The sequence below is a fragment of the Opisthocomus hoazin genome, chromosome 7 (assembly GCF_030867145.1).
Source record: "Opisthocomus hoazin isolate bOpiHoa1 chromosome 7, bOpiHoa1.hap1, whole genome shotgun sequence".
NCBI classification, from domain to species: domain Eukaryota; kingdom Metazoa; phylum Chordata; class Aves; order Opisthocomiformes; family Opisthocomidae; genus Opisthocomus; species Opisthocomus hoazin.
The window spans coordinates 66,892,164-66,900,956 of record NC_134420.1 but is presented as its reverse complement, the minus strand read 5'-3'; the positions used below and the strand labels follow the sequence as shown (position 1 = coordinate 66,900,956).

At 44.1% G+C, this 8,793-nt stretch overlaps 1 protein-coding gene across 2 annotated transcripts in view; it reads right to left on the bottom strand.

Annotated features, from left to right (window-relative positions):
* The window catches only part of RHOJ (ras homolog family member J), a 73,963-nt gene extending 70,276 nt beyond the window's left edge, over positions 1–3,687 (bottom strand). For both annotated transcript variants that reach the window (XM_075426833.1, XM_009935227.2), the window contains exon 1: positions 3,466–3,687. The gene's annotated coding sequence lies outside the window, so the exon portion shown is untranslated. The remainder of the gene's footprint in view (positions 1–3,465) is intronic.
* Positions 3,688–8,793: the final 5,106 nt, after the last annotated feature.

The window sequence follows — 8,793 nt, the reverse complement described above, 5'->3', positions numbered from 1 at the left end:
AGAGAATGTTTGGTCTAACCTCTCAGTGAGCTTTTTCAAGGAGAAAATGTGTAGGAAACCTTTCTACTATTTTTTTTATCCCATTCATGTTGGTTTTCTGCTGGCTGACCTCCCCCAGCTTGTTATAGGGACAGCTTGGCTTTCCACCAGCGACAGAGTTATGGGAGGAGTGCTGGCAGCAGCAGGTTACTTTGGTCCTTTTGTAACAATTCGAGGTTTTATTTGCACTGCCAAATCATCCTCTGGCTTTAAAGGTGTCTGGGTGTGGTGGCAAAACAAGTGAGGAATGTGGGCACCCTACCTAGGCTGCTGAAATATATGCCCAAAACTGTATGAGGCCAAAAGTTAGAGCATTAGGTCAATGCCTTAAGATCTACAAGTGCCTGAATATGCAATGGAAGGGGAAGGGAGACGTGGAAAAAGAGCCAAAGTCTTAATTTGCAGTGTCTGCTGGCTACTCAGAGGTAATTTTTGCAGCCACAGCAAACACAATGAACTTCTTGGCAGCTCACTGCTGGGGAAAGAGGGGTCAGAGTGTTTGCGTGGATGGGCTGATATCTCAGTGGCTGGTAAACCTTCTGCTTTAATGAACTGCATGCCAAGATTTTCTTGTGGTCAAAAGCTGTCAGACACATATCGAGTACCTTGGGCTGTCAGAGAGGGGTAGATGAGAGCTCCAGGAACTGGCTGCAGGGATTCTCCAGAGATCCCCGCAAAGCGAACAACCAGGTGCCATCACCTTCAGCAGATCCTGGTGGCTCAGTCCCTCTCCACTGTGGGTACTCATGTTACTGACCCAACCGCACTAGCACAGCCCTGCATCCCTCCTCAGCTACCTGTAAAGGGTTTACGAATTGCATCTAGCTCCAGGGCCACAGCCTGAGCTCTCTGAACCTGTGCCGTGGAAATCAGTTCCTGTGGTCTCGAAAGAATGTACCCCAGTGCTTTCCAAGAGATCTGCACAGGCTTTATAGTGTTCAGAAGAGCTTTTGCTGCAGGTAACACAGCTGTTAATGGACCTGTGCTAATGCATTTGGTTTGTGTATGGTATAAGCTGCAGTCACAGCTTTGCAGACACACCATGGTAGGCGTTCCTGGCTCTCTCAGGCTGATTTAGAAACTCTTTCACCCATCTGTGCCTCCTCTTTGTCATTGCTGTCTGGCTCATTCCTCCTCTGAGAGGGCTCTGACACTTCTTGGGAGAAGCTCTGCCTTTTTAGCAGTGGCCATTTGTGAAATGTAGGTATAGTGTATCATTGGGGTACTGTGACTGTAAAATACTGCAGTATGGTGCTGGGCTCTGCACTGTGCTGCAATCAAGTGATGCAGCCCCACGAAGCTTTTAAGGGTCAGGGTTCCCTTTCCACCATCTCAGAGTCATCTGGGTTTGCTTCCAGTGTCTGCCATTAAATGGCAGGACTCCTTGGGGGTGGTTTTCCTTAGTTCAGGAGCACTTGAGACCGTGCTGTCTTCATGAAAGTGTATTTTGCAATGGTGATATCTCAACAGATTTAACGGACAAAGGTGACACCTAAGACTTTCCAATTTTGTTCGACTTCATTGGAGTCAAAGGTCCTATAATGCATCAGAGAGGTTGTGGAGTATCCATCCTTGGAGGTATTCAAAAGCTGTCCAGAGACAGTCCTGGACAACAGGCTCTAGCTGGCCCTGCTTGAGCAGGGGGGTTGGACCAGATGACTTCCAGAGGTCCCTGCCAGCCTCAGCTGCTTTGTGATTCTGTGGTCAGATGCACCATGCAGCTTGACCTCATCCTCTGTCTCAATGTACAATCAATCAGATGCCATTCGTATGTATTTCTTATGCCTCTTCCCACATGCAGCTGAGGACCAACACTGCAAAGTATTTCAAGAATTCATACAGAACCCTCTAGTCACAATGGAAATCATCACTTTTCTGTCATTAGTATCTAATGAGTATCATTGTTTCTGTCAGAACAAGTATGATGTAGACTACAAGTACAGTGAATAATATGGGGATCAGTTCCCCATGAACTGTTATTGACTGAGCTTGACTCCAACATAATTTCTTTGCTGTCTTCATGACATATTTTGTAACAGTCAGATACAGGTTGCTGTTTGTTACAGCAAACATCTAGGAGGCAATAAGGGGGATCCATTTTCTTTCTTGTCTCTCTGATTTGCACCCTGCAGGCATCAGAACTTGCTATTGGCTTGTGCTGGGATGAACTCTGCATTTCTGAGCAGCCCCAATTTACGTGCTTTAACTAATGCAGGCGATCTGGAGAAAGAGTCTCCTCTCAGTAGGCATCACCCAGTAGGACTTTTTTTGGGAAAGCTTTTCCCAAAGCCCTGGGCCCACTGTGCTCATCTGAGCCCTGCAACCATATGTTTCACTGGCTTTTGTCAGGGGACCCAGCTGTGAAGCCTTCCTTTTGTCACAGACTGACTTCTTTTTCCACTCAGGCATCCACGCAGCCTGAAAGCACACTGCTGCAGGAACCGCTCCTTCCAGAACAATTCATTTTCAACACCTTGGCCACAGAGCTTGTGATGACGGTGAGGCACAGCCACGCTCCCACGTTCAGTCCTGATCCGACCAGCCTCTATTGCCAACATCAGCTGAGCTGAGAGCCCCACAAGGCAGGTACTGTTTAGGTACACAATAGCAAAGAAACCTGATGGCTTCCAAAAGCATTTCAGTCCTTCCTGTCCACTCTGCAGGCCTGTCAGCCATGTCTCAGCCCTACCTGAGGAGGGAAAGTACTGGAGTCCTGGAAGATGTTATGTCTTTCCCACTGTCACAGGTGAGAGCCCTGTCCATTGGTGGTAAATGAACATCAGGAATAAGATACTTCATTTCGGCCTATTACCATTACACTGTTTGAAATGCTCCAGTGATTTTTAATCCTTCCTGTAGATCATCTTCAGAGCTTCATCCACTTTCAAAATGGCCATTGAGATCAATTCTTCTGTGTTAGTTACTGGATAAATAATATCAATAATAATCCACTGTTAAAGTAATTCACTAAACATCTGAATAATGGCATGGTGCTTATATAAATTTCTCCTCTCTCTTAGGTGTCTTCAGCACTGTTATTTATTTTTTTACCAGATTGGAAGTACAGCTCAGATTGCCACCACACATTTCCATACCTCTTCCAATTTCTTCTAGACTGTCTTGGGCCATATTTTGGTTATTGGTGAATAAAAAGAAAAAGAAAAAAAAGAAAAAGAAAAGAAAGAAAAAAAGAAAAAGAAAAAGAAAAAAGAAAAAGAAAAAGAAAAAAAAGAAAAAGAAAAAGAAAAAGAAAAAGAAAAAAGAAAAAGAAAAAGAAAAAAAAAGAAAAAGAAAAAGAAAAAGAAAAAGAAAAAGAAAAAGAAAAAGAAAAAGAAAAAGAAAAAGAAAAAGGAAAAGGAAAAGGAAAAGGAAAAGGAAAAGGAAAAGAAAAAGAAAAAGAAAAAAGAAAAAAACCCCAAAACATACCTTCTAGGTTTTCCCAGAGAAGAAGTTCCTCAGAAAATCTCTCCCCAGATTTCCCAACATTTTTGACCAGGTTCAGTTATCAGTCCTTTTCCAAATTTGCACCGAGGTAAGGAGGACTGGAAAACAGTCCATTGGGAAATCATATGAGAGTGGCTTCATGTGACAGATCTTTCTGCAACTTGTCATGCCGTGAATAGCAGAGCAGCAGCCTTTCATCACCAAACCATGTCACTGCCTGCCTCACTTTTGATGGAACTGGGGTGAGTGCGTGCCTGTGGAAACAAGGAAAAAGTTAACTAGTGCTTTTTATCTCGGTGAAAGGTCTGTTTTGTGTTCTCATTCAATGTTTGCATTAGATCTTTATTTAATTTCCCCTCGTTTATTGTGGCCCCTGCTCCCATTGCTCTGTCCTGGCATGCAGGATTTGCATTCAGCTGTGCTTTGCAGACCACAGTGGAAGCATGCTCCTGTTACATTAAGCATTTTACAAAGGTATAGGGAAACTCAGCAGCCCCAGCCTCATTGCATTTGCAGTCTAAAGGTGCAGATGACAGTAGGGGAACCAGAAGGGAAAGAGTTGTCCAGCTGACGTGTGAGGTAGTGCTGTTGCTAGAAATAGCCCCTCATGCCCTTGACTCGTAAATCAGTGTTGTCTCCTGTGAAGTTAAATACCTTCAAGTCATGTGCTATGCCTACAGCAGATTGGTCTGAATGCAAGACCAGGGCCAGACTAGCTGTTTATAGGATCTTCCTGCTGTGGGGTCTGTCTCTCTGCATATTTGTGGAGGACTGAGCATAAGGTGTTAAACTGTCATCCAAGTGCCACTTAGCTGAGGGGTAGACAACCCATAGGCTCAGGCCGGGGCTCCTCCGAGTCTTTCCATAACAGCAAAGATGTTTTCTTGGAAATGTCCTTTGGAAAAGTATATTCCCTCCCCAGACTCAGCTGTATGAAAGACTGTGTAGACATAAGCACATAAGCAATGAAAATCGGATGACACAGGGGCCTTTGCTTAGTTCAGCTCTCTCATCCTCCTGCTGTGCCTGTCCCTGTTGAGACCATCTCTGTTGGCTGGGCTTGAATTTGGGTTTGAAGTTGCTGCATCACACTGCTCATGCCAGTTGCAGCTGTTCTGCCCCAAGGGGCAAAGTCCAAATCTGGACACTTCCCTGGAACTGAATTTCTTTGGCTGGTAAGTCCCTTGGCTCCCAGCCGACACAATTAAGTTTGGGAACAAACAGGTTGGAAAATTTTGGGATTTTGAGAAGAGCGCATTCGACATGGGCTTGAAACTCAGGAGGATGTGACAGTGTAGCCATGAGATCTCAAGTACACAACTGCAACCCAACTCTTCTCCTGCCTTCCAGAGCGTATAAGCCACATTTACATCTGAACAGGACGCATCTGATCATCAAGCAACTTCACATAGCCATGAAGTTACCTCCTCTTGTAACAGGCAGCTGCTCACAGCTGTTGTTTCCCACTGTGGATACATACAGCTTTGTTTTTATGATGCAGGGGCGAAACTTGGGCTTTCAAACCCTAACAAGCTATTTGCTTCACCTTCTCTGTCTCTTCACACAGCTGACCTCCGCGTCCAGCTGCGAAGGCATTTTCTGGTTTAAGAGTACCATTGAGCAGAGTGCCAGCAGGTGATATCCCAGCCTCTCCTGCCGCTCTGTAATTAGTAGCCCCAAACATGGAGCAGTGTTTGACCCTTTGACATTTTTTTGCTAAGGCTTTTATTAATTTGACACTAGTTTTCATAGCAACTCACCAGGGAGCTGTAACAAACATTCAGCTGTACCTGACAAAAAATGGTGGGTTTATCTGCTCAAAAGGTTATACTGAGCATCAGAGGCCAACTGTGGTTTGAATCCTGGGGAACTCTCCAACAGTTTGATGGAAAAAACAGGGAGAATTAAAGTGGGAACACTACAATTTAAAAGCAGGATTTGTGTCACCTTGAGCTACCGAGCTCTGTTATGGTGGTCTGTCAAAACTCCTCTCTCTGGGGAGTAGACAGGTAGGAGATTTTTAAGACTCCTAATGTCATTGTTCCTGAGGGGACACTGCCCAGTCACCTGTAAACTAACTTAGAATGAAGGGTTGTTTCATTCGTTAGCTGATGGACAATTTTTTCATCTTCTAAAGTGAACTTTACCATTTTTTCCACAAAAAACTGTTCTTAGTGCTCTTGCAATCCCTTTACTCCTGCTCTGCCCACTTCTGGTGTGAGCACACTGTCTCATAGTAATATTTGGATTCCTCAAATTGTCTTTTTTTTTGGCCAGACACTGTGATGATGGCCACAGTATATGACAGGTTGGTTATTATTTTTCTTGGTGGTCTTATACTTTTCGTTTCATGTGGTGTTTTGTCTTGGAGTCCTTTACTCCAATGCAATTTGATGGCAGTGTTCATGCAGCGTATGCTCTGTCTGGACAGGGGGATACCCTTTCACCCTTTCCTTGACAAACTTGAAATGCTCTGTCAGAAGATATTTCTTCATTTGCAGAGAGTCTCTTGACTTTATCCCAAACTCCAGTCTTCATCTCATTGCTATAACCAAGAACTCTTGGTAATTTACAGCCTCTTCTGTCTTTTTTCTTGTTGTTGCCTGGTTTGCAAACACCTTCATCTGTTCTCCCTTCGATGTGTGAGAGGGTGCTACTCAACACGAAATCATCATTCAGTGCTGTTTAGTGGCTCAGTGTTCTATGATATGAGCCTCTGTCCAACAGTGGACCTTGTGTAACATTAACGAATTTGTTTCACACATCCCTTGCAAGGCTCATTTCCTCCACCCACCTGCTGAAGGTGGCTTTAAGGTATCCATCATACTACCCACATTTTCACCTGTTCTTGGCTCATACCTTGGTTCTTCCACCTAGGAATTTATCCTCCAGCATAAATGAAAGCCTCTAATTCTTTCAGCCTCAGGCCATTGCTCCGTGATGTTTATCCTCTGAGTCTTAAGCAAAACCTTGGTGGTTTAGGAAAAGTTTTGGATGCACTGAACAGTTAGGTGACACACCATGTCAGTGGTCAGTGTGTGTTTAAGAAGCACTGCAATTGTTAGTGCTACATGTTCCCTACACAGATTTACTGGTGGTGGCGCCAAGTCTATACATCCTTTATTTTTACTATTGTTGAACACTTAAATCTTCCATTTGAATTCTCTTGCAAACTCATTAGTTTCTGTCTCAGATCCACCTAACATCTCAGTGAAGCTTCCATTAAATGGCTTGTGGTTGAGACAGGAGTTCCTTTCTCTCTCACACCCTATGGGGACAGCATATATGATTATGTGTGCCTGTGAACTGCAAGTGGATGTACAGTGGTCTTCAGCTCGCTGACACCTGCTGCTAATTCTAGTGAGTAGGTAAATAGGCCCATGCTGCTACTTTATTTGCAATGAGGTGTAATTTGAGGGGCTGCACCTGCACTCCTTAGCAAAGCAAACTCCTTCCTAGATGTAGGCAAGTTTGAGACGAAACAAAGGACAAAGAACATCCAAACATCATAAAGCAGCAATCTGTGTCCAAAGCATACCCCGACGCAGTTTCACAGCTGCCAGCAGAGGGGTAGCCAGCCATGCAGACAACAGCTGCATTGCCAAGGAACAAAATTACAGAGCCAGATGTTCCTCTTGGAAGTACATTACACTAAACTTGGCAGATGAAGATGGTAGCTGCCAAGTACATCTCTTATTTGGTCATAGGTAATGATCCCTCTGTCAGGGAATGTGGAGGAAAAAAGACCACACAGAATGTCCTCATCAAAATGTTATAGCTGAAACATGAACTTCTCCTGGACCAAAAAGATTTGGGAGCTCCATGGCAACCTTCGCTTATTGTTTGAAGGATGATGTTGTTTACTACCAGGCATGAAGTGAGAAGCTTACCGTAACCGCAGCCAAGTGCTTTCAAGGTATTTGTTACTGGGAGGTGACTAAGAGGCTGATAAAATTTTTATAGCAACCACAGTTGTTTGTGGGCGCTGTTGTAGTTGTCAGCTAAAGACTGCAAGTGAGAAGGAGGACTTCTGGTTCTGTCTCTAACGTAAATACCAGGAGTTCGGGTTTCTGAGGACACGTTTATGCTGCAGCCATGTCTGCGATGCAGAGTTGTAGAGACAGACCCAATCTAGCCTTAAACTAGCCAGCTGGGTGTGAGTGGCAACAAGCCATGGCAGTGGACAGCACCTTCATCAACTCACTGCTTATGTATCTATCTTCACTGGAAAATTTTGAAGCCTGATGTTGCCTGTATTGCTGCCTAGAGCTAACATTGCTAGTGTCCATGGTACTCTACAATGGCAACATGTAGACAGATAGATCTGGATTCATGCCAACTAGTGGGATGTAATTTGTAAGAGTGCCTGACTTGGGGGTCTGGCTGTGCTGTTGCCAACGGAGAATGACTGATACCTGCTTAGGGTGATTACCCCTCCAATGAACTCAGATACCCCTGTAAGTGCTTATCTAGTGAAAGTTCAGATGACTGAATCTTTGGAAATAAGTACTGTTAGCATCTCTCAGATAACTGGAGAGAGAATTCATGTCTTGTGTCTCTTCAGTTGTCTTTCTCAAACTTTTTGAGTTTGATACTTCACTCCTGGGACTCTCTAGTTGCAAACCCAGTTCTTTCTTTAAATACCTTCTATTTAGTAACTAAAGAAATCCAAATCCCCCTGCCAAATAAATCTCTCAGTAAGGAACTTACCCCTAAAAATTACTTTGGCCCAACATTTCCCATGCATAATATTAAACTCATTCCTGCACCATCAACAAATTTAAGATCCGATATCTCAGGGATTACAGAATCACAGAATCACAGAATAGTAGGGGTTGGAAGGGATCTTTGTGGGTCATCTAGTCCAACCCCCCTGCCTAAGCAGGGTCAACAGAGCTCAGAAAAGCTACAGATCATAAATGAAACTTGCAGATCATATCAAAGGATTTCTTTGTCTCTGGTCACATCTAGTTCATGGCCCCCACCACCCATTTGCAGCTGAGGGAAGGAAAATGTCAGGTTGAAAAATGTGGGTTTGGAGTGAGAAGGCGCCGTGCTGCTTAGACATTTTCCAGGGATTTGGGGACAATAAGTTTCTCTCCCCACCTAGTGGTCATTAAGAGACTTTTAATAGAGCAGTAGCCTAAACCAGAGTGCTTAATAACCCTCCGAGTGATGCCTTTTACATTTTTTCCATGCCAGCACAGGGAGGAGATGCTCCTTTTGTTGTAGATTATGTAGCTGAAATGAAAGCAGAGAGGAGGATTTCTGGAGGATTCCCTTTGTTTCCAATACAATCTTAATCAAACT